The sequence below is a fragment of the Thermobia domestica genome, chromosome 10, assembly GCF_964235325.1.
Source record: "Thermobia domestica chromosome 10, izTheDome1.hap1.1, whole genome shotgun sequence".
Lineage (NCBI taxonomy): Eukaryota > Metazoa > Arthropoda > Insecta > Zygentoma > Lepismatidae > Thermobia > Thermobia domestica.
The window spans coordinates 68661061-68688811 of NC_137463.1; positions in this window are offsets into that span (position 1 = coordinate 68661061).

The window sequence follows — 27751 nt, forward strand, 5'->3', positions numbered from 1 at the left end:
CTTGAAATATATTATTAAACACGGAGAATGTATAGAATGCTTTCATTGTAGCTATATAAATAGATGTATCACACTTGATTTGTTTTTGCTGAAGAGCAGAAAAATGACTAGCATAGAAATTGTGGGAATCATATATCCAACACAGGAAATAGAAGATGTGTATTATTTTAGACGGTATAATAGATATAATGATGAAATACTCCCGGAAAGTGATGATGACAGTGTTTCAAATATTACCTGTTTTGAACTGGAAGCTAATGAGTGCGAGTGTACTAGTGAAACTATTAGTGATACATGTGTTATACAATTATTTAATGAGTATACACCAAATTCAGTATTATTATGTGACGCATGTTCTAAACATAATGAGAATGAAAAAGATCACAAATGTTTGCTGCAGTATGATTACGAATTATTACAAAAGGTGTGGACAATCTTGATTAAACGTGAAATGAGAGAGAAAATCTATAAACTTTATTTAAAGAAGCATTTTAAAGGTTGCAATATTAAGAACACTTATACTTTGGAGAAAAAATTTAATCTGGTATATGAATACATTACAGAGTGTGATTATTATATTAACAAAATAGTAGAATTGTTTTTAGAGAAAGATAAACAATTATTTAATTCTGTAAATGAACACTGAGCCCACTGTAGCATATGCATTTGATTGTGTAAGAATAGAAGAACTTGAACTGATAAATGGATCAATTTGTAGTATTGTAATATTACCAACATTGGACTCTGGCAACTGAATTGTCAATGAGAGCAAATTTAAATTGTTCTCTGGATGACACAAAAATAATACAAAATGTAGCATCACAAAGGTATAACATTCTGAGCTTTTCTTCTGATTGTTACACAAATGAAATAGACCACCCGTAATACAAAATGGTATAAAAATACCTAGCTTGTTATAATGAACCTTCTTCCCTTTTTTCATGCTTTTTCTGCTTGCTATAAAAGTGAATAGGTCAAACAAATTTGTTTTTCTATGGTTGGTACAGAAAGTAGACCTTCTCCGCTTTTTTAATTACAAACAAAATTTATTCATTCTTCAATAGGCTAGTTACCATTGACCTTCTTTGCTTAAGCCACTCAAATTTATTCTTTCCTTTTTCTGCTTGCTATAAAAGTGAATAGATCACACAAATTTATTCCTTTGTTTGTTTAAATTGGGTAGATCAAAAACACAAAAAGCTGTAACATGCTGAGCTATTTAAAATGGTATTTCCTTGCTTTTTTCGATTTGATACAAATTTTTCAAAAAGGTATAAAATTTTAAGTCAGTTAAAAATGGTTCTCGTTGGTAAAAAAAAGAAATAGGACACCCCAATAAATGGCACAAAAAGTATAGAATGCTGATCCTTCTTCTCCTTTTCTGGTTAGTACAAAGTGTTAATTCTTTCCTTTTTTCTGCTTGGCTAGTTAAAATGACCCTTCTTTGATTTTCTTCTGATTGGTACAAAAAGTAGTACAAAATGGTATAAAGATCTGAGTTAGTTAAAATGGTTCTTCTTTACTTTTTTTCTGGTTCATACAAAGCTAAATACTCCATCCAAATTTGAGTAAAATGGTTCATGTTCGCTTTCTCAAATTTAACCCTTCGTTTTGTTTAAATAATACAACATGCACTAGAAATTCTAAGTTAATGGCATTTCTCCTTGGTACAAAATGGAATAGATCACTTATATTTATCCCTTCGTTTATTTAAATAGTTAGCCTAATATGGCATATCTTTGATTTCTTTCTTGTTACTTCATCCAAATTAATTTTTGCGTTACAGAAATTCTGCGCTAGTTAAAAAGGTCTTTTTTCGCTTTTCTTTCGTTTATTTGAGTAGTACAAAATGGTATAAAATACTCAACAAGTTAAAATGGTTCTTCCTTGTTTGGTATAAAAAAGTAGAACACCCAAATTTGTTCTTTCGTTCATTGGGCTAGTACAAAGGTACCTTCTTCGATTTTTCTGGTTAGTACAAAAAACAGGCAACTCAAATTTATTCCATCGTTTGTTTAAATAGTACAAAAAGGTACAGAAATTCTCAGTTAGTTAAAATGGGCCTTCTTCGGTTTTTCTGGTTACTACAATTTTATTCTTTCGTTTATTTGAGTAGTACACTCATATTTATGCCTTCGTTTATTATACTAGTTAAAATGATCCTTTTTTGCTTTTTCCTTTTGCTTGTTGAAATAATACAAAATGATATAAAATACTCAGCTAGTTAAAATGGGTCTTCTTCGGTTTTTTCTCGTTAGTACAATTTTGTTCTTTCGTTAAAATACTCAGCTACAAAATTAAATAGACTAGTTTAAAATGATATAAAATGCTATAAAATACTCAACTTCGGTTTTTCAAATGCATTACTTCGTTTAATTGATTTTAGAGTTGACACAAATTATAATTCCTTTGTTTATTTGAATACTCCAAAATGGTGCAAAACTAAATACTCCATTGTTTAAAATAGTCCTTCTTCGCCTTTTGCTGAGCCATTTCTCATTGGTACAAAATTGAATAGGTCACTTAAATTTATTCTTTCGTATATTTAAATATTCAGCTAGTTCATTTTTTCTCGTTGGTATAAAAAGTAGAACATCGAAATTATGAACTTGTTAAAATGATCCTTCTTCGGGTTTTTCTGATTGATACAAAAATAGAACATTTCAGTATTTCAAAAGTTACATAATGGTCAAATATGAGTAAAATGGTTCATGTTCGCTTTCTCAAATTTAGCCCTTCGTTTTGTTTAAATAATACAACATGCACTAGAAATTCTAAGCTAGATAAAAATGGCATTTCTCCTTGGTACAAAATGGAATAGATCACTTAAATTTATTCTTTCGTATATTCAGCTAGTTCATTTTTTCTCGTTGGTATAAAAAGTAGAACATCGAAATTATTCTTACGTAAATTCTACGCTAGTTAAAAAGGACTTTTCTTGCTTTTCTTTCGTTTATTTGAGTAGTACAAAATGGTATAAAATACTCAGCAAGTTAAAATGGTTCTTCCTTGTTTGGTATAAAAAAGTAGAACACCCAAATTTGTTCTTTCGTTCATTGAGCTATTATAAAGGTACCTTCTTCGATTTTTCTGGTTAGTACAAAAAACAGGTCACTGAAATTTATCCCATCGTTTGTTTAAATAGTACAAAAAGGTACAGAAATTCTCAGTTAGTTAAAATGGGTCTTCTTCGGTTTTTTCTGGTTAGTACAATTTTGTTCTTTCGTTAAAATACTCAGCTACAAAATTAAATAGACTAGTTTAAAATGATATAAAATGCTATAAAATACTCAACTTCGGTTTTTCAAATGCATTACTTCGTTTAATTGATTTTAGAGTTGACACAAATTATAATTCCTTTGTTTATTTGAATACTCCAAAATGGTGCAAAACTAAATACTCCATTGTTTAAAATAGTCCTTCTTCGCCTTTTGCTGAGCCATTTCTCATTGGTACAAAATTGAATAGGTCACTTAAATTTATTCTTTCGTATATTTAAATATTCAGCTAGTTCATTTTTTCTCGTTGGTATAAAAAGTAGAACATCAAAATTATGAACTTGTTAAAATGATCCTTCTTAGGGTTTTTCTGATTGATACAAAAATAGAACCTTTCAGTATTTCAAAAGTTACATAATGGTCAAATTTGAGTAAAATGGTTCATGTTCGCTTTCTCAAATTTAGCCCTTCGTTTTGTTTAAATAATACAACATGCACTAGAAATTCTAAGCTAGATAAAAATGGCATATCTCCTTGGTACAAAATGGAATAGATCACTTAAATTTATTCTTTCGTATATTCAGCTAGTTCATTTTTTCTCGTTGGTATAAAAAGTAGAACATCGAAATTATTCTTACATAAATTCTGCGCTAGTTAAAAAGGACTTTTCTTGCTTTTCTTTCGTTTATTTGAGTAGTACAAAATGGTATAAAATACTCAGCAAGTTAAAATGGTTCTTCCTTGTTTGGTATAAAAAAGTAGAACACCCAAATTTGTTCTTTCGTTCATTTAGCTATTATAAAGGTACCTTCTTCGATTTTTCTGGTTAGTACAAAAAACAGGTCACTGAAATTTATCCCATCGTTTGTTTAAATAGTACAAAAAGGTACAGAAATTCTCAGTTAGTTAAAATGGGTCTTCTTCGTTTTTTTTCTCTGGTCTCACTCATATTTATACCTTCGTTTATTAGACTAGTTTAAAATGGTCCTTTTTTGCTTTTTCCTTTTGTTTGTTGAAATAATACAGAATGACCCTTTTTAGAGTTAACACAAATTATAAGTCCTTTGTTTATTTGAATACTCCAAAATGGTACAAAACTAAATACTCCATTGTTTAAAATAGTCCTTCTTCGCCTTTTGCTGAGCCATTTCTCATTGGTACAAAATTGAATAGGTCACTTAAATTTATTCTTCCGTATATTTAGCTAGTTCATTTTTTTTCTCGTTGGTATAAAAAGTAGAACATCGAAATTATGAAGTTGTTAAAATGGCTCTTCTTCGTTTTTTTTCTCTGATTGATACAAAAGAAAATAGTCCACCTAAATTTTATTCATACTTCACTTCTTTTTTTCTAGTTGGTACAAAAACTAAATACTCTATTCCTTCGTTTATTTGAATAATGGTCCTTCACTTTATCCAGTTGGTACATAAGGAAATAATCCAATCAAGTATTTCTCGTTCGTACAAAACTAAACACTTCATCCAAATTTGAGTATTACAAAAATGAAATGAAATTCTGAGTTAGTTTTTTTAAAAATGGTCCTTCTTGCTACAAAATTGGAAAGCTCACTCAAGAGTACAAAATAGTATTGAACTTCTGAGCCGGTTAAATTTATCCGATTGTTTGTTTAAAATACGCAATTATTTCTCGTTGGTGCAAAATTGAATAGGTCACTCAAATTCACCCCTTCGTTTGTTTAAGTATTAGAACATGGTCTAGAAAAAATGACATTTCTCGTTGGTACAAAATTCAATAGGCCACTAAAATTTATTCCTCCTTCACTTTTTCTGCTTTGTACAAAATTTATCCGTTGCTCCGTTTACAAGCTCTCGATGGTCATTATTTTGGAACTTGCAGTGATTGATGAACTATTACTAAATGTGGAAACACCACCTCAATATTTGGCTCAGTTTTCGAGTCATTAGTTTTTAAGTATGTTGACCTTTGACCTTGATGATCAGTATTTTGGAACTTGTGGTACCTGATGACCAATTACTAAATGTGGAAACAGCACCTCAATATGTGGATCCATTTTCGAGTTATTAGGTTTTAAGTACTGTGACCTTTGACCTCGATGACCACTATTTTGGAACTTGTAGTAGTTGATGACCAGTTACTAGATTTGGAAACAGCAGCTCAATATGTGGATCCATTTAAGAGTTATTTGGTTTTAAGTATTTTGGCCTTGACCTCGATGACCACTAATTTTGGAACTTGTGGTACGTGATGACCAATTACTAAATGTGGAAACAGCACCTCGATATGTTGTTTCGTTTTCGAGTTTGACCTTTGTGTACGATGGTCAGTAGTTTGAGGACATGCTTATGTCATTTCTGCTATGTTAAAATGTCCAAAAGAGGGGTTGAAAAAGTAATCATAAAAGGGAACGAGTTCACCCCCTAAAAAGTGTTCATAAAAGGGAACGAATCTTATGTATTATCTGCTCTCCTATGTAATTTCATTAGGGGTGGAGAAAATGAATATACCCCCTGTGCTATGTCCGCCATGTTTCGTAGTCTCTGTGATGTTGAAATAGGGGTTGGAAAATATGCTCATAAAAGAGAACGAGTTCACCCCTAAAATGGAGGTTGTTGTGTTTATTATCTGCTCTGCTATGTGTTCATAGTCTCAGTGTAATTTCTGCTATGTTAAAATAGGGGTTAAAAATAAGCCATGTTCTTTTATTAGATGTGCTATGTATTATCTCTTCTGTTGTGTGTTCATAGTCTCAGTGTAATTTCTGCTATGTTAAAATAGGGGTTGAAAAATATGCTCATAAAAGGGAACGAGTTCACCCTTGTTATGTTACGTACTCTTTTGTGTTATCTGTTCTGCTGTGTGTTACGTAGTGTCAGTGTAATTTCTGCTATGTTAAAATAGGGGTTGAAAAATATGCTCATAAAAGAGAACGAGTAAACCCTTGTTATGTTACGTACTCTTATGTGTTATCTGTTCTGCTGTGTGTTACATAGTGTTATGTGTTATCTGTTCTTCTATGTGTTCGTAATCGTATGTGTTATCTCCTATGTTAAAATAGGGGTTGAAAAAGTGCTCATAAAAGGGAACGAGTTCACCCCTTAAAATGGAGGTCATAAAAGGGAACGAGTTCAATTTGCTCTTCTGTATGTTCGTTATGTTACGTAGTCTGATGTTCTGCTATGTGTTCATAGGGGTTGAAAATATGCTCATAAAAGGGAACGAGATCACCCCTAAAATGGTGCTCGTAAAAGAGAACGAATACACCCCCTTAAAAGTGCTCGTAAAAGGGAACAAATTCACCCCTAAAATGGAGGTCGTAAAAGGCCGTGGGCTCACGGTGCACGGTGGTCATTTTCCCAGGGGCTTGTGTGTTGATCAAATATGAGCCAGATCGATCCATTTTCTACTACTATATGTTATATGTTGATTGATTAAATGTTGCACCTGATAATATGTAGTCGTTACTGCTTGTTACATAGTATTAGCGTGTGTAATGGTTGTGTGGGGGAGAGAAGTATTTAAACGCTAATATTCTAAAATGAAATATTTACATAAAAATTAGGATAATTAAACATTTTCAATAACTCCCTCTTAGACTTCGACTCTGGCTATAGGTCGATTACCGGTGATTAATGAAAGTTAATGATATTGAAATATACAAAGGAAGTTAGTATAGTGTTTAGCAAGCATGTCTGCTTTGCAGCAAGTCTCAGGTTCGATTCCCTTGAGTGAAGTTTGAACGCATTATGGTGGTTCGGATCCTACCATAAACTATAGATTCACGTACCATTTAGCATCGGCATCGGTGATGAATTATAAAGGGACATAACTCTAATACGTCAGAATACAGACAGATCGACTGATTCCCAGATATTCATAAGTAAAACTTATATTTTCCAAAACAGCAAATTACGTTAGTAGAGTGCTATTTTTTTCTAAATATAGATCATGAACGGTTTGAAATTATGTTTATTCTGTTGTGTGAGAACGTTTCTCTATAGTTAGAATTGAAGAAATCTTCGAAAGTTCCCCTTCGGGAGGATGAAAACTAAGAATCATGAAATTATAGGTGTAAACCTGAATGCAGTTTTACCCACTTATCTAAATGTAATCTATGTAAATGTAAGGTCACTTGACAGGTCCAAATATAAGGTCACTTGACCAAAGGCTTAGATAATGTCCCCACAACCTCCACGATGCGGGGCCACCAACTCCAGAGATGTAAAATATATAGAAAATTTTTAGAAAGTAGAGGCGAATAACTAGGGGCTGCAACGGGCAGGGGCTGTGTTGCAATAATAGACTATCAAAAACTTCCTGCTCAAATCCTGAAATTTCACACGGCGTACACCATAGTCTTAAAATTTTCACAGAGTATACGCTAGTCTTAAAAATTTCACAGGTTATATATGCTAGTTTTGAATATTGTACTACACGCCTTGAAGCAGAAAGTATGCGCAAATGACTAAGATAGAGCAATACACCTTCGTATACTCTCGACTACAGCCCTTCTTAGTTTGCTTACATACGTGTGACGAAAATCTGGGAGGAACGCGACCACCCAAGTCCCTCGATACGACGCCTATGATTAGATGAACCATAGCCGAATACTTCAGGTAGTTTTGCTTCTTTATTTCTAAGTTTTCCTATGCTTTGCTGACTAAATATCAGTTGTCAGGGAGCTCTAAAACTTGCGATATAGAACCAAATCATTCTATTTTAATATCCTATTTAGCGAGAGGAATAAATGAGCGATTGCCCAGTTGAAAAAAATGAGCCCGAGTCCAAGAGAGTCCAGAGCAAAATGGCCATCTATGAACCAAAGTCATTCCATCAAGTCTTTTTCCATCTGATCTACTGCATTCTGATGGTTCTCTCATTGGTTGTGTTTGTTCAGATATCAGCGCTCTTGTCATTTACAGCTGAATGACGTGAGTGACTGTCTGTCTGTCTACCAACACTCTTTAAACATGACAATGTGGTATACACTTCTTATCTAAAACGTCTCCAGCACAGGGAGGTCAACAATGAGGCACACTTACTTCTTAATGTAGCGCTATTTCTACCCGGAAACTTTCATGGGAAAAATCAAATATTATTCTTATTTGCGTTATTATTTTAAATAATTATGTACGTACACACGAGAAATTGTCTACTGCAATTAATTGAAAGGAAAAATACGATTAATGTATAACCTTGTTATGACACTAACGTTTCATCTAGGGGACATGGGAGATGATATTTTAAATTTTGCCTCTCTCCAAAAGAGGTCAAAAAGCAAACTCCAAAACAGTTGCTTTTAAGGAAGCTTGTCCTCCTCCATCGCGTGCCCTCGTTCTCCTGAAGGAAGTTGTCTCTAGCCATCGTGCACCCTCGCTCCCGCAGTAACACTTGGCCCTCGCCTTCGTTCACCTCTTCGTCGAAGCTTTTCCTCGCCCTCGCGCACCCTCACCCCCGCCATCGAAGCTTGTCCTCGTCCTCGCGCACCCTTGCCCTCTTCGTCGAAGCTTTTCCTCGCCCTCGCGCACCCTCACCTTCGCCATCGAAGCTTGTCCTCGCCCTCGCTGCCGAAACTTGTCCTCGCCCTCGCGCACCCTCGCCCTCTTCGTCGAAGCTTTTCCTCGCAATCACGCACCCTCACCCTCGCCCTCGCGCACCCTCACCCTCGCCATCGAAGCTTTTCCTCACCCTCGCGCACCCTCGCCCTCGCGACACTGTGGGCGAGGGAACTTGAGGGTGAGGATGGCCTCGAGAGGGCCACCCTCGCGAGGGTGAACATCTCTGCTTTCTAGTGCCACAATACAAACAGACCATAAAGGAGGACAATCCCAACGAATGTTGATGTCCCTGATCTTTGGCGACGATGAAACAATTATCTTTTTTAAGTTTCCTTGAATCAATTGTAATTTTTTCAAGTTAGAAATTCCCAACAACGACAAAATAATTGTAACTTTTAAAAATATATTAAATTAAATTAAAATGGTTGAGTTTAGCGAGTTTCTAAACATACTATGGTACCAAGGATAATATTTAGTACGAGTAGCATTTAGAGAAAGCTATAGAATGTCACTCTTTCACCTTCCTATCTCTTCCCGTTCCAGAGTAATGGTGAAATCAATGGCATCCAGTGAAGACGTCCAGTTGAAACTCCGAGCTGTCATAGAATTCTTGGCTGCGGAAGGTTATGCACCCAGGAACATTCATCCGATATGACTGGAGTTTACGGGGATGCTTGTCTTGAAGTCAGCACTGTCAGTCGATGGAGTACTGCTACATGTCTCTAGTCCGGCAAAAATCTCGAATATTTCCCATGTGTTGACGAAGTGATGTTGACCCTCTTCTGGATTGGGGTGGTATCGTTCATACTGAATTTCTGCGAAGCGGTCAGACAATAAGCCCAGATTGCTTCGTTGACCTATTAAAGCGACTACGGTCCAGATTGCAAGGTATTTGTAAACATAAACAGGCAATTTTGAACCACAACAATACTCGTCAGTACATAAGCCACAAAACTCAAGAAGCACTACAGTGCCTTCGGTTCACGGACATTCTACCTCATCCAGCCAACACACATTATCTTGCGCCCTGCGAGTTTTTGGTCTTCCCCAAACTTACCGCCCACTTTAAGGGCCAAAGCTAAAGTTGTGACGTTGAGGTGCAAGTAGTAGTTCGGCAATGGTGTCCGCAACAGTCACCACAATAATTCACCGACGACACGAAAAACCTTGTTTCGCGTTGGCGCAAGTGTTGCCCGTAATAAGGACTATAGTGAGAAATAATGTCAACAGTTGTAGCTGACATTGTAAGTTTTCTAATGATATCTGTACCAGTGTTATGTGTGAAACACAAATAAATGTATCACCTTGGCGGCATTACTTTCCGAATCATACTTGTACATTGATAATATGGGAAGTTAACGGCTTACAAATTTTTACTAGACAATTTTCATAAAAACGTAGCTGGCAACATTGGAGACCTATGAAATTTGTCTAAGAACCTGTTAATTCCATGAAAGGGTCTGAATATTGAAAAGCTTAATGAGCTTAAACTTCAGCTTCAGTTTCAGGTGACCTGCTTATCGTATATTTAGAAGCTGTTCCAAATGTTCCCAATTTTCCCGTTTGTGTCACGAGCATACAATTTGATGTGGGAAGAGATTATGGTCTAAGACCTGCGCATATGAACAATGGTGGCCATAGCTCAACGGGATCGTGGCCAAAAACGGGTTAACAATACAATGGAAATGTCCGTATGTTTTTGACATATTTAGTTTATATCGCTCAAAAGAAGAAGCGCGTTGAGGTTTTATAGAAGTGAGACTACACATTGAGCTCTAGAAGCACTATGAGTTTCATTGCACTCGAGCCTGCGGAACAGGGGAAACAAATCGGGTCAAATGTCAGAGGACCTACCATCTCCGATTCTCAGACTGGCTTGATGTTAGGCAAACCTCTCGTAAAAGAATGCCCTAAACGTATATAGTATTTCCTCTGAGTGGCATTACTATAAATGAAATCAGTGGAATTGAATGATAGATAGAATTTCACACATCGTGCACCATATATAAAAGAAACAGGGATGTTCGTAGAAAAACTGATCATTCCACTAGCGTAACTCATGGTATTGAAAGGTTCAAAATGATTGATGGATTACCTGAATCGAACTACAACGTTTCCCTTACTCCCAGTATCGCTCAGGCAGTTGAGATGATTATAGTGTACGATACAATCTGTTATAGAAATATGCAAAATGGTTCCATTGTCAATTTCATCATCCCTTGACAGGAATAGTTCATCTTCACCGAAGAGTCTAGATTCGTCTTCTTGTGAATAAAATAAATCTTCCCAGAATACAGATGCCCTTGGACAAAGTGCAATTGCTTTGCCCATTACTAAGTACCAAATAATGAGCATGACATGGGCACAGCATCCAACTGTCCGTGCTCCATTTCCACATTTACAAAAATATCCTATAATGCGATCGTCCCCTCTTCGAGCAAGATGATATGAAACTAAAGTACAGTATTTTAACCGCATGCTGTGTCTTGAGTGAATATGTGCAAGAACAAGGTAGGTGATTGAAGCGATGTGAACCATGACTGTCTACCTATCCGCGCATTTGCTTTTGAGACCCTTATAACAATACTCCCATCGGATGGAACATGCTCTGCCAGTAAAGTGGTACATTGTTGACAGCGTAAGATCCGATCGAAATATTCGTAAGGTGTTTAGTGGAAAGTGCAAGAAAGTCCGCATTCAGTATAATGTCTTAGAGGATCTCAAACACTCTCGCGTCTTTCCGAATTAAGCCAAGTTCTACAACAAGTGTTTCTACCATATTGATGTCAGAGAGCTTGGATTTCATTTTGATACCAATCATTGGATCGTCTGCGTCGGATTGATCCGTTTCAAAATGTGCATTTAAAAGTGCAACACATATGCAAATGTCAGCCATCATATGGTCGAAGGCTTTGATCTCCCAGACCTGGGGTCTCAAAGCTAGAAGGGTTCAAGGCTATGGGTTCAAAAGTTATGTGGGTCCAAGACAAGGGGAGCAAAGGCAGAGGCCAACATATTCAAGCTTGCTTCTCGCTCTCCCAAGGAAACATGCTCACAAATGTGAGATCTTAACCACTTGACCCGATTTGTATCCTGTTCCGCAGCTTCGAGTGTGATAAAACTCATAGTTCTTCTAGAGCTCAACGTGTCTCACTTCCGAACAACCGCAAAGGAGCGCGCCCCTTCTTTAAGGTGCTTTAAACAAAGGGGTTAAGTTCCAAAGTTGGGCGTCCGTTTCCAGCAAATTTTTTAAACTTTACAGGAAAGATGTGAATAATTTGATCATTTGTGTGCTTGATAATATGTCTCGAAAAATCTGTTTATTTTTTATATATAAGCGGCTATAAACATGGGAAAATACGGCGAACTGAGGGAACTAGCCTACTTGGCGCAAGGTAACATTGCATTGTGGGAAAGAAACGAGCATTTATGTTAACAACATGGCGAATGTACAAGGGCAATGAACTAATCGTTTTAACATTTGTGAAGCAATACGTTGATAACGAGCAAAATCTTTTAAAAGTTTGTGAAAAGCACGGATAAATGAACCTAATAACAAATTGCAGAGTGTGCGCAAAGAGATAACAGCGAAAAACCGTGGCGAAAGCGGACGCCCAACTTCGGAATAAGTGCCAAACAAAATATATCAAAACATATTCCATTCTATTGTTCACTCCTGGCCATGTTCTCGCTGAGATATGGCCAACACGTACAGATCTTACGACAGGACCTCTTCCTACACCAAATTGTACACGCGCGATGCAAACTGGAAAATAGGGAACTTTTGGAACAGCTACTGTTTAGGTTTATCGAAACATTTGTGTAAATTCACATTCACTAATCTTATTTTGTAACCTACACGTATCGACTGGTTTAACTGTCCCGTAAATTTAAACAAAAAATGGGTTAATTTAGAACAAACTGCAACATGTACTATTTTATTGTAGCTTCTAGCTCTATTAAGTGTAACAAGAAACACATCAAACGTTTATCAAAATCTGGCCCTTTTTGGACCGCCATCTTTGGGTATTTTCATAAACAAGTAATAAATAACTTTTAATGTCTTTCTTCAAAAGGAATCGAGAAAGAAACTTTTGTTTGTGTGTCAAAGTCAAAGCTAATGGAGTGTACAATTTTAAAAAAAATGAAGGAAATGTTTTATGCAATACAGTTTTGTTTAAATAGGACTGCTGACATCTTGAAAGTGTTGTTGCATTGGTATCACTTTATTATTTTCATGACAAATAGCAACGAGAATCTTTCGATTCACGGTGGAGGCAGTCGGTCGAAAAAGTATAAAAAGCTTTTTCACGCTAGCCATCTTGATTGATGTTTTCCTGGGTTTCGGCTCATTCACACCAGGAAAATGCCAGAATGATATCCAACTTATAGGTTCCAGGTCGCTTCCTTCCTTTCCCAATCCTTTCTTTAATTTTTCCGGATAATGTGTTCGCTGCGAGACGTCATCCGTCATAGTGATGGGCTAAATGGCATAGATGCCGAAAGGCCAGAAAACTAAATCCTAACTATGACAAATCTTCATCAATATCAATAAAGATAAAACATTCCAAATTAGAAGCAACAGCATTGTTCCACACCCATTCCTCTATTCGTTATAGTAAGGGCGATAATCATTGTGCGCGGTGATATTTTTCTGAGACATTCAACTACGCACAGGAAGCACTGGTTTATTTCTTCTTGAAAATTCGATTATGGCTGAAGTACTGCGTTACGCAATTGTCCAAATATATTAGACAGTGATCAAAATGAAGAGTTTCGCAAGAGAGATGTTCTTTTCTCAGTTTCTTTGATTCTCATGCAGAAGTAAGTTGCGATGATTTTGAAAGTCATTGGCTATGGATATATAAGAAATAAAGTTTAGATGTTAATGCTTATCAAACTGGCTCGTACAAAAAGGATTATTTTCATACAAGTGGTATCAACTTGAAGACTATATAATCTAGATGAATACCGTGTTATGTATTTTACAATAAATATAAAGAACAATTGCAATTAATTAACTTAATGTCTTTCTTTATAGCTTATGTATACAACGACTCGACAAGTGTATTCCATCTGCAATTCACTCTTTCCTGCAATAGGATGCAACCCATAAAACAGGGTCGTTGGGGCCGTTGAGAATTAGAAAGTCGTTGGATCAAAACCCGAATTTGTTTACAAATATATCAGTGTGGCAAAGCAAATAAGAGGATAAAATAAATTGTTAATAATGGTGATTTTATTATCGTAAGGGCAATGGACGACATAAAAAGTCACAAAACAATCTTACTTAAGAAGTCCAAACAAAATAAATGGAAAGAAATAGACATCAGAGGAAAGCAGTTTCTCTTCTTTTCTAAAAAAAAAAAAAAAAAAAAAAAAAAAAAAACGTAAAAAAGAAAAATGTTACATACATAATGCAAAAGCTATATAAAAGCCTAACAGCACAAAAATATCCACACGAAACGGAATTTACTATAAAGTTTCAAAATACAGTAGAGCGTCAATTATCCGAAGTAACTGGGGGACATGGGTGTTCGAAAAACTGGTTTGTTCGGATAATCGAGCTGTACATGTTTATTTGTCATGCGCGGAGCGGCATGCCTTAACTCTAAGCTGGCGCAGCTGTTGCTGTGAACAGCTTTGATACTGCCGCTACTTCTACAGCCAGTGCCAAACCGACAGAAGTGTGCTGATTGTTGAAACACAGCGACTGGCTGCTTGGGCGGTCAGTAGCGCCTTATGAAGGCCACATTAGAAGCAATGTTCCACCAGCGGTGGCTCAGTGCGGCAACTACTGTGGGAAACTTGGTTTGGGAGTGAGGGGGATGATGGACGGTAGGGTGGGAGAGTAACAGGTGCGAGCGATTACACAGTTCGGTTAAGCGGTCGTTCGGTTGACCGACGTTCGGATAATCGAAGCTCTACTGTATATAAATAATAGCTTCAATTATTATGTCACATCAAAAACTGGAAGACCTAGGTTCCTGCGACCCCACCCTACATCCGCCACTGCCGAAGGGGTTGAAATTTACTACTTCTACGGTTCCAATACTGATTTCCATAGCGCTGTCAATTCAGCTTCCGAAGGGTAGATTCTATATCTACCCTTAACCCACTATTGAATACGAAAATGGTTCAAAGTAATCATTTCCAGTATCAACATTTATCATCATAGAATCTAAACAATAATGCGTAGCGAGTAATGGCATTTAGTTATGAATTTAGCGTCCGATGAATGGCTTCTATCTTTGATATTGTTAATGTATTACAACCAGTAGTTATAGATGTAGCCTACTACTTCAAGTTTGAGTATTGAATTCTTATCGTCTGGAGTTCTGGCTGTAGTTTCACACTGCGAAACGAAACTGACTTTCTTTTATAATGGAATTGCCCAAATCATGCATGTATAATGATAAACTATATTATTCGTTTTAGCTGCTGCAATAGGGATCATAAATACAACTCACTTCTATTCACCAAATACATACAAAAATAAACTTCTTGCTAAAGGGCTTTATGACGAAAATAGATTAAGAAATTTGAGAACCAAACAACCCTTCTTCAATTATTATTGTAAGACATTTTACTATTGTATCTTCAGGATTTTGCCCAAGTAGCTATCCTTGAGATTAAATAATGTTGCAATAAAGTACGGTGACTCGGCTGCCCATCATGCGAAAGTAAAATCAGATGGGAGAGATATTATTGGGTCACGAGTACCCAGAATTGCTAGCGACAGATAAATTAAACTCATATTGTAGCTAATGTCTTAATCTTAAAAAAATGTTTCTGAAATATGAATATTAGAGTAGTTTTTGACTGAAAATAAAACTTTGCAATTTTAATGCATCTTTTAAATATTCTAATAAAAGAACAAAAAGAATAGATTGTCGCCTTTGGTTGCATCACTGCTGCAACTGCATCCATTATACACCATATGATCGGGAAATTCTTATCATATAAAACTACATTTACACCTGCATTGCTCGTATCTTCTTCGTATTGTTGAAAAGTGGTTACCGTCACTTGACAACCAGGCCCGTATCCACGGGGGGGCTAGAGGGCCGCTCCCCTAAACTTTGGCTGGCCCCTAAAAGTTTCACGGTATACTTGCAAATGAACTATAATATGATGATGAAGTATAATATGATTGGGTCGGGCCCCCCTAACTTCTATCGCCCCACCCCATAAATTTTTGGGCTGGCTACGGACCTGTTGACAACTCGTTTAATTTTCTTCCATAATAATAACAGCGAATTTTACCTCTTTTATATTTTTGGACAGGTACCATGAATACAAAGAAATAGGAGAACGAACGGCTGACACAACTGAAAATATACGTACATCGCAAAAATAAACAAATATGATCGTAATGGTTATGCATAAAATTGAATTTGAGTTATTTTCTTGAGAACAGATGGTACACTGTTTAAATGTTATGAGTCTGTTCCAATGCTCCTATAAAATGACAAATAATACTTATTTTCCGTCTTACGTTATTGAAAATTAGCTTAGCGAATGTAGTATTGCTTTTGAGTTCATGAATGAGACGGAAGATGCGTAGTTATTAAAAAGTATATTTTTGACTTACAGTACGTTGATCAGATTTAGAGAATAGAAAGCAGAATAGAAGAATAGAAAGCCGGTAATGTGACATAATTCGACAATTATCTCATCATAGTATTTAATGTTATTTTGTTATTCACCCTAGTTATGAAAACTGCTTTTATAAATAAACGATTATACTCTATTCAATCTTATTCCAATTTAATTTTTAAATTAACCTTCAACATTTAACAGACACAGGAGTTAGTGCTCGGATTGTCACGTCAATGCCATGTTTTTGGTGACTGAATTTCTTGTGAAAGAATAGACCTTTCTTTCGAAAAAAAATTGTAGAAAAATAAGAAACATATTTGAAATGGCAGTTTGTGATTATATAATAGAACTACGACCAAAATAATAGGATAATTATTTTTTAAAACAAAAAAGACATTCTACTTTCCGCTTGTATTTTTTTCAGGGCACCAAAGGGCTTTCCGTAAAAAGAGGATTATTCCTTTAAAAGCTGGACGTTTGGTCACCGTACCTTTTATGCTATAATAATTTCACTTGTCCCATAAAAGTAATGTATTAGACCATAGGCCAGGGGAGCTATAACTCCCTCCTCTGCGGGAATTTTCGCCACTATATTATTAATGTTCCTTAGGGTCTTTAGAGTCAAAAATTGTTGCTGGTCAACAGTTAAATGCAACACCTGGGTCCTGAGACCCTTAACAGTTTAATACCCATTGTAATTTTAAAGACATCGATGGAATCTCTTTAAATGAACGTAGGTCAGACTGTCAGTGCAACATTGGAACAAGTTATACCTTATTCGATTTGGAAGACTGTAAGCTTTCAGTTTACGTAATGTACGTTACATTTCTGATTATAAAAGAAAAATAATAGTGAGATATTTTAGAAACTTTTCCTCAATAATTTCCCTTCTCGTGATTCTTCATGCTATTACGTGACAACATTGCAAACTTTACAACAGTGCATAAATAATAAAAGCAATTCATGTGTCCTATTTTATGTTCAACTTAAGCTGAAAACTTCATCTTGATCGATCAAATAGCTTAATAAGAAAATTGTATTTCATAGTTTCACAGGGTTCGTAATCATTGATTTTCATGGAATTTATAACCGTCATCAAGTTATATAAGTAACTTTTCTGGCCGCTCTGTATATTTTGGAAAGACAGACATCATTCTTCAATTTATACTTTATTATTGCGACGCAAATAATTTCGTTTTATGGTGGGAACTGCTAATATTTCAATTTCTTTCCTACGCAATATAACAAAAGAGTCTTTCATCATTCATTCATACATATATGGGAAACGTTGTTTTGTGGTCAATGATTAACAAATACTACATTCATTTTCTGAACTATATATATATATATATATATATATATATATATATATATATATATATATATATATATATATATATGGAAATTTTATTTCTATTACTTGGATCCTCAGTGTTTCTTCCTTACTCATTAATATGCAAAGACTACGTTCTATAGTTATTTGGAATTGAATTAAGTGCTTTCTTCAATCATTGATGGAAATACTGCAGCAGGCCAGAACAGACCAGATGTTTGATCGACCCACCTACGTCAACCATATCACTCAGTCCGTTCTTATTTGGACCTTCTCACGTACTTTCCTATATCGTGGCCAGTGAACTGTAAATTAACGCAGATTCTTTCAACATTTAATTTGCATATCCATACAGGTGGCTTAACTTGATTACATTTTAAAATGAACTACCAACATTGACCAGTCGGTCAACCCAGGTCGGAACTCTAGGAGTTTTCTCTGCGTATCAAAATAGACACGTTCGTGGAATTTGCTATAGAATTAAGTAAAGGGGAATACATTTCATAGCCCACCGAGGACTTGTACAACGACTAGCCCCAATCAGTCAAGTCCCAGGTCCTCTGTCTCAGTAGTAAAAAGGCCTATCAATGTCCTAATTGTGTATTGCGACTGTCTGAGTTCATCCTGTTGGATACCAACATCAACTTTTTACTGATTCTTCTCGCAGCAGCCAGGAACTTACCTCGTGGAATTATTTTTGTGTCAGCCCACAGTGTTAACCTTCACGAGGATTAGTTAGTAGTGTGAGAAAAGTTTTTGTGATGAACCCCCAAATATAATATTTCATTCATCTATATACATAATACAAAGGGATATTGACATCGTGAAATGTGAAGTGTAATTTTGTTTGTGGAAATAGTCAAGTGTCTATACCCATATCAGTGTTTAGTGTTGTGATTGTTTTTCTTTTACACATAGTGCATTTAATAAATAAACATAGTATTATTTTATTTAATGTGCTTTCGTTGCATGTGTGAATGATACTTTTGTGGGTCACGGTCTGAGCCATCATCTGAATGTCCGTGAGGATTTCGAGATAAGACATCTGAACCTCTCGGTGCTTGATGCTCATCTCCTTCTTGAGACCTGAGGGCGATCCGGAAAAAGTTCTGTTATCCCTTTTGGGAAATTTTCTTTGGTGTCTTAGCAAGGTAAGTTCAGGTTTCCTGAAAGTACTCGTTGGTGGGACAATAGGTGGGTAGATCCGGAGAGCGGTTATAAAGTGCGACTTTGTGTCATTGTTCCGTTTAGTTTTCTAACGTAAAGAAATGATATAAACTTTTCGGTTGCTATCTGTCATTCGTCATATTATGATACGTTCCGAGTACCGGGAAATCCCCCAGGAAGGTTTTATGGTCTGCTGGTCCATGATGAAATAATAAATATTTCAAAGCAATAATTTTACTGATGAGCGATTACACTTTCCGTTTGAAGATACTTGATATTCTATAATAAATACAATTCCAAAAGTACATGTATTCTTATTGCATAGGCACACAGGGCAAGCGTACTTAATATAGTTTATAATAGATAGCTTTTAATTGCTGTAATACTAAGCAATCTGTTATATTCTTTGTGTTATTATTTTTTTGTAGGTTGATAATAGCACATTCGTCCTGAAGTCCATGTCATCTCAATTATTCTGAGGAAGAAATGCAAACAAAAAGAAGACAGGTAGAAGACAATAGCAACATGAAAAGAAATAGCTTTTGTGAAGAATCAAAAAATCTCTGTAATACACTACCCACAAAACAAAACTGGCATGAGGATAAGAAACTTCACCGAAAAAATATTCCATAAAATATTTCAGGTTAAAGAACTACGACAAGACATTGGCACGGCAAAACTAGACTGCTTAATATCAGTTTATATCCAGACACTTACAGAATACGACACAAAGAAACATGGTTGCCATATATAGCTGGTGTCGACAAGTTTTTACGATTGCTAATTCAGTCTTCTGAATCATAAGGAGCAGAAAATTGTACACTATTGGTAGATAATTCTCAGCATTTGAAACGTGGTGGCAAAATCAGTGAAACTGAGGATTACGAAGAAAGGGAAAGTGTGGGCCATGGAAATCGCTGGTGGTATGTGTTGCTTGAATGGTGAACGTTTTATTATATAATAGCCTTACAACTTTCTTTTCCCAAATGATGTAAAAAATACACATCTTTGTATTGTTTATTACAAAACTACGTTATATGGCATAGCTTACAATGAATCAATTTTGGTTCCACAACTTAACATAACAAAGATACTTCTGTTTTTAAAAAGTGTCTGAGTTTACTCGGAACAATATTATATGCCTGAAAATCGTGTTACTTTCTTATGCTTATAAAACTTATTACGTTAGCCAACTATTGTATTATATATGTCGTAATTTTGGGTAAAGGAAGCAAAAATAACCAAGTGTTACTGGTACAGATCGACTATTTAGTTATTAGACCGAGTTAACTCGTTGCAAACACTTTATCAGCCACCATATGCATCTACTACACATTTCTACTTTAAAAATATTAGGTACTGTATGGTACACTCAACCACAAAAGTATCTCCCGCCTAAGTGTTTTAATTCCATTACTTGTGATCCATTTAATTTGCAGTTGTGAGAACGCCTGGACAGATGCAACCCAACTTGCACATAACTTTTCTCGGCACTGAAAGGAGTTCGTAGCACTGAGTCAGGTCTTTATGCAAGTAAAATTGTGAGTAGATGACGCACGAAACATTTCTGTATTCTGAGATGAATCTCCCTGGTTCAGATCGTGTTGTCCAATGAACACAATATATTAATCTCAATATTGCTATGTATGTATTATATTATTTCATTATATACTGTATATTCAAAGAAATAAAAACACTGATAACGTATGAATCAGAAAATGGCTGAAGGTAGACGAAAATATCAAATCTAGAACAACAGCTGGAAATAAGTTTGTAAATCATTGTCTCCATTGCACAGTAGGCCAGGAAACCCGAAAACCTGGCCAAAACTCCAAAAATGAAAGTTCACGGAAAGGTCGATCACTTAACGCATATAATCCAGGAAGGTTCCAATCGTATACAAGTATGAGGGTTACTGACATATATTCACTGTTTTGGTCAGGAGAGAGAGCCAAACCGAAACTTTGTATTTGTTCTCATGTATTTATGTGTATTTTCTATGATAGAGAAGGTTGCTATGTTTTTGCGGATATTAGCGTCATATTAACGAGTGGGTAACTATTGTTTACTCCACCTGTGTATATTATAAATCAATGATAAACATCTAAATTAGTTATGATGTTATATGCAATTTATAATTCTATGGATGCTTATGGAGAAGTAGGTTTGAAACCACGAAGAAAAACAAATTTTTATGCTTTCGTAGGTTTTTAATCCGGGAAACGTGGATACAAGACGGTTTTTATTTTTGCTAATGTGGTATTTGAATTATTTATGTTTCTGGAACAGTGAACCAATTTTGCCCATTTTTGCAGCTTTTAGATTGTAAGTGCATATTTACTGTGGATGGTTGTAATGGTTCATACTTTGGAGCCGCCACTGATGTGACTTCCCTTCTAGCCGCCACTGGATGACGTTCCTTGGAACATACTTCTGCGCTGGTTTGACGGCTTAGGAAACACCTCCGCCAGAAATATGGACGAGTCTATTTAACCTAATCAAGTTGAATAAATGAATAAAAATTGTTAAATAAAATACTTATTATGGACATGAAAAGAAAGAAGAAATAATTAAATAATGTATGTTGTGAACAGAAATAATATTGGATTATGTGAATTGAAGTAATAAGAGTTTGTAGTTATGACGATGTGGCAACAACGCTTTTCTTCCCTGCCTCGTGGCTCCGTAGGTAGTGGGAGGTCAGTTGTGACCTGTCGCTGCTTCCGCTGGGTATTGCTGCGAGTAGTTTCCGTTCGCCTTCGCTTCGAGTATTTGTTGAATGGCCGAGTCCAGGAGGGATTTGTTGAAGGAACCTGTCTTTGTTTGCTGGTTGTTAGTTCTGTATTTCTTTCCTGAATTTATTAACATTGGGCACAGACAGAGAAGGAAATAGGAGGGTGAGCAGATTGCGGATAATTAAAGGTAAGAAACCAGTTTTGTTAACTTCCTTTTCTATCCTTTCTGTGTCTTTGTGACTGTTAATGTATGTGTTCGGTTGTGTTATTTGTTCCATTTGGTTGATCAGTCTAATTTGTAAAAGAAATCGAACTCGGATCCGTTTCTGTATACTTTTTTAAAAAAGTAAAATTCCAGAAATTGCAAGATAAGCTTTAAGAAAGACTAACGTATTTAACTATTTAAGTAATCATTACTTAAGTTATTAGCGTATGAGGTTTATTACTGCCTCGTTTCTATTAAGTTATTAGTTCCGAAAATACTACCTTACGTCATTTGTTGCTACATCGTTCATAAATTAGTAAGTTGTCAAATCGTTAAGATCCTTGATTAAATTGGAAAATTGATCTGTTAAAGGTGTTGTATATTGTATCTTGAATTAAATATTAATTATTGTAAGGTAGATTGCTGAATTGAAGGAAATTATCACTACATACATATTCAATTCAATCTTTAATTCAAATTATTTATTCAGTTGTTTTGACTTTTGAATTATTGTTAATAAATTGTTATCAGATGAAATTTTTGCTCTGATTTGCCATAATATTTTCAAAAAACGGAATAATATTAAGTCTTGCGTTCTGAAAAATTTCACGGCTGCTTGCGGTAACCTTAGTGGATACGAGCCTCTGGTCTTGTGGGGTAAGGATTCCTTTTCTTTTTTTTTATTTTTAAATTCAGTGTTGAGTCCTATCGGACCGAGATCGAGGGGCATTACATGGTGTATGAAATTTCCTAACCAAAATACACCATATTAAGTGCAAGTTTGTTCTTTTTTCAAAGCAATGCCACATAAAATACCTACAAAAAAGCGATTTGACTTTCTAAGGAATGCAGAAGGGAAGAGAGAAGTCAAAAACAGCAGCTCCTGTGCTTCATGAAAAATGAAATAACAGATGGAGAGACGTTATATAGTACTGACCAAAAAATGGGAATCGCTTTTTGCTATCAGATGTTCCAGAAGCTCGATAAATGCAATCGTGAGTACGGTAAAGTAGGGGGAAAATAAAGGGACTCGCAGGATACTGATATTAATCTGAGTGATAGTGAACTACAGCTATCGAGCTCGGCGAAAGTCGGACGCCCAGGAACAGACTTTGCAGAAAACAGTGAAAGATCAAACAAGAGAAACACTGAGGCAATTCAGTCAGCCGAGAGTGGAACCACTGTCGCTTACGCTGCAGCTATGAAGTATAGAGAGCAAAGAAAATTTGACAAGTAAAAAGTACTACAAGAAATCGAGTCAAGTAAAACTGGAGCGATCTACAGTAGGAAGTCTTAGACACAATTTGAAAGACACACTGCAACGTCGTACAAGTCATATAAGGTTTCTGGCATTGTTTTTCGAAACAAATCTAGCTAAACATCAGTACTAGTTTCTTAGAAGTGAAACGAAGAACTAGGCCATGATATTTATCCCGCTTATAATCACGTAAGGAATTTAATAAAGAAGTGCTACCCAGAGTAAATACAAGTGAGTGAATCGTCGGATGTACCAATCAGAGTCTAGTAGATCACACTGTGAAACGACTTTTGCAGGTTTAACAGGATGCTTCATAAATACTGTATGTGACAAACGTTGATCAGCAAGTGGAGCTGTGATGGATCTAGTGGCCATGCCCAATGCAAGCAGTGAGCTAGTGAGGTTGGGTTTCAAGATTCAGGCATTTTCTTTATTTCATGTATACCATTGCAGCTGTTCTTCAAGAAATAAAGGTGTAAGAGTTGTGGTGTGGTACAATCCCCAGAAATTATCTCCAAGAATCTGCAGTCCAGTTCGGCTCCAATTCACGAAAGAAACCGAGGACCTGGCATAAGAAGAAGTGCAGCGAATTCAAAAACAAATATTAGCGTTAATATCACGTAAGGTGTTCGTTGAAGAAATGGAGTTTCAAGCCCAACACAGACTTCATTTGATGATGGTGGATGGCAAAGTCTTCAACGTTATCACGCAAAGTCTGCACAAACCTTTCATGTATTCGACACAAAACCTAAAGATATGAACAGTTACAAGACCTCCATCAGCAAGCTTGAAAATCCCGAACCCTTTGGTCTTTCTACATTACATGCATGGATTAGGTTCGTGGAGTAGCTGCTTCATGTAGGCTACAGACTAAACATAAAGAATGGAAAGTTAGGAATAATATCAGTCATAACTACTAGTTTATTTCCTTATATTTATATGAGGAATCTGTTGCCAATTGAGCCGGTTTCACTAGGCGAGTGATCTTGGGCGTTCGGCTTCTGATCATGAGGCGCAATCCACAAGGGGTTCGAATTCCTCTGAAGAAGGGGGTTGGAATTTTAACTGTTCTCGGTATTTCTTTGTTTGTGTGCCTGTAGTGTTTGGAATACTTCGAAAGGTCATGAGGTAGCAATGGCGAACAATAACCCGGTTGAGGCGATTTGTTTTAACCCTCTAATGCATGGCCACTTTTTCCGACACAAATGCATAATATGGTCTCTCAAGCCCGCACTTCAAATTGTATCTATAGCTTTTATTATATTTCAGAACAATAACAGAGTTTAACATAACTAAAAGTCAAACGACCGTTTCTGCTTTTTACCAAATATATTACAAACAGTATTGGTATATAACAGTAGAACTATACTATTTTACTACAATATGACAATTTTTGTTGAAAGCACCCTAATAAATATAACACAGAATATTTTTGGAATAAGATATTCATTACCGTCTATGGCAAACTTTGCAGTTCGTTTAAACTCAACTTATACAATAACAACTGTTTAATTTTCTTTCTGAATCATCTCTGTAAATGTTTTCTTTTGAAACTAATTTATTACTGCTTGCATTCACTGTATATAATTACACTGTACTCATCACTTACAGTTTGTTTGCAGTCAACCTATCTCAGATTGCGTATCACTTATTACATTCTATTCATTCCCCCGAAAGAGGATCCCGTCTGTTTTAAGAAAAAAAGAGTGTGCAGAGTTCCAATGCAGTTCTTCTTGTTTTGGGAAGATGGACGTTTTATATTTCTTTCTTGCATGTATGGTAGCATTAGTTCTTTTGGCATATTTTTTATAAAAATTCTTCTCTTTAGTGAATTCTTGGGAAAGAAATCTATATCTTGTAACTCATATATTAGGAAAGTATTTAGACGTGCTACATCTAGGATGATGAAAAACAACACATGCCCATCTTTCTGATTTTCGTTTTACGGTGTAGTTTCTCTTAATCTTGTCCAGACAATCGACTGCTACTTTCGTTGTATTGTAATACACCCTCCATTCCAAAAGAAACCGAACTTTTGAAAACAAATAGTACCACTAGTGCCATCTGTTGTAATATTTTACCGGTAGATGGCGTAGTCCCTCATTGACAACTGGTATAAATGTCATGACATTTGAAATGGAATTAGGCATTCCTCAAACAACCGCATACCGCATTTTGACCGAAGTTTTAGGCCTTAAGAAGGTTAATTCGCGGTTTGTACCACACAAACTCACCGAAGACCAAAAAGTTGATCGAATTGCGCATTGCAAAGACATCGTTAAAAGTGCTCGGCAGGATCGAAACTTCTTGAAATCGATTGTAACTGGTGACGAGACGTGGTGTTTTGAATATGAGCCCAAAACAAAGCGGCAAAGTGCTGAATGGAGAGCGCCGGATGAAGGAACACCCAAAAAAAGTCGCTTGGTGAAGTCAAAAGTTAAGGTGATGCTGATTTGTTTTTACGATTCAAAAGGAATTATCCACAAAGAATTTGTTCAACCCGGCCAGACAGTCACTGGAGAGTTTTACTTGGGCGTCATGAAGCGTTTGCTGGCAAGAATTCGTCGTATACGGCCCGAATATCGCGAAATCGGCAGTTGGACTCTTTTGGACGATAATGCACCATCACATCGTACGCGACTTGTAACTGAATTTTTGGTCAAAAATCACATTATTCGGTTGCATCATGCGCCCTATTCAGCAGATCTCGCTCCGTGCGATTTCTATCTGTTCCCGAAACTGCATTTGGCGATGAAAGGAAAGTGGCACGCATCGATTGATGCCATTGAGAAGGCGACGACCGCCGTCCTAAAGACCATTCCAATAAAGGACATGGAGAAGTCGTTTGACAACTTGTTGGAGCGTGCAAATATGTGTATCGATGCAGAAGGGGAATACATTGATTAATAAAAATGATTTGTTCCAAAATGTACATTGCTTTTTTGTTTTTTTAAATCGTTCGGTTTCTTTTGGAATGGAGGGTGTATATGCTTATCTCCGGTTTGTTTTTTTAATCTCTGGAATAATAGCTTTGTTTCGGTATGTTGTGCTGAGAACTTCACTTTTGTTTCTTTTGGTAACATAATTTACCATTATCATATTTTTACAAAAGCCAAATTCTGACGACTGGAAGGGACATTTCTTCTTTGTTTTCATGATAGGTGGAACTTCTCACATATTCTGTTTTATAGTTCCCACTACTGTCAACTTTCTGGCAAGGTGTTCTTTCGCTAAAGGAACCGACGTAAAATGATATTATCACAAGTAACATTTCTCCCAGAATTCTTGATGTGTTTTACTATCTCAAGAATTACGTCTTTGACCAAATCTTTTGCTACAGGCTTATTTGCTTCTCTTCCCATGTATATCATTCCATCAAATGCATAGCTAGTTTTAATATCACGCAAACGAAATACTTTTAGTCCATACTTGGCAGGTTTATTAAGCATGTATTGAATGAATTGGGATCGTCCTCTAAAAGGAATAAGCTGTTCGTCAATAGTCATGGATTCACTCGGAACATATTTTATTCTTCAGTTCTTCACGAAAGAGTATAAAAGTATCGAAGAGCCAGTCAATATGTTTTACATTTTGTTGCTGGCCATTTTATCGTAAAACCGTAACACCTTACTTATTGTTTCAAATCGATTCATAGATATACATGCTCCATAGTGTGGAGTACTATCAAAGGAACAAAATAACTCACGAACTGAAGTGTCTCCGTTTATTTTTCAACTCTCGCCAATGTTAATATTCCAATGAAAGATTCGAGATCTTTCACAGTTACATTCTTCCAAGTAATTTTGTTTTTTACTGCCAATCTTTTTCCTTCCTTGTTAGTTCATATCAAAATTTCGGAAATTGTTTCCGGATATATAAAGAGCAGAAATGAACTTTTATATCGGAAGTACTTACATTATGAACAGGTCCATGCCTGAAAATGTATTATCTTCCAAATCGGTATTTGAGAGTTGAGTTGAGTTGATTTTGAGTTTAACGTCCTTTTCAGCAGCGAGGCTATATGAGACGTGGAACTACTGATTAACGTGGAATCCGAACCACATGAGCTCCCGCCGGGAATCGAACCCGGGTCTCCCGCGCCAAAGGCGCGTACGCTAACCGCTTAGCCACGGAGGAGCTCTCGGTATTTGAGAGTTTGATACAGGATCACAGGACCAAATTGTATCATACATAGACACACAGCTATTCACTTCAAGCGTTCGTGTATGCCTACATGAAAAAAACATTTGTATTCGCAGAATTATCACAGGAAATCGGACGATTCAGTATAAGACATTGAGCATAACTGTTTCCAATCTGACTTTTCATCATCTCAGGCATGTACGCTTAGTAATGTACTATCTTCCTCCTCACTCGACCAGTCTTCGTTCCGTTCTATATCTGTTATGTCTTCATCATCTAACGGTACAGAGGAAAAGGCAGCTCAGGAAATTAAGCTTTTTCGACCTTCTTATGCTACTAAAAATTGATGAAGGTCTGGAAACCACTCTGACTGTTTTGCCAGTCTCAGGGTTTACAAACGTGCAAATGGCCGCCCCACAACTATTGTTAATATATATATATATACATATATACATATATATATATAATAGAAAATGACAGAAAATAATACGTATAAAACAATAATTTCTTTAGCGGTAAAAGGTTTAGCGGGCCGCTGAGACCCATTTTATAT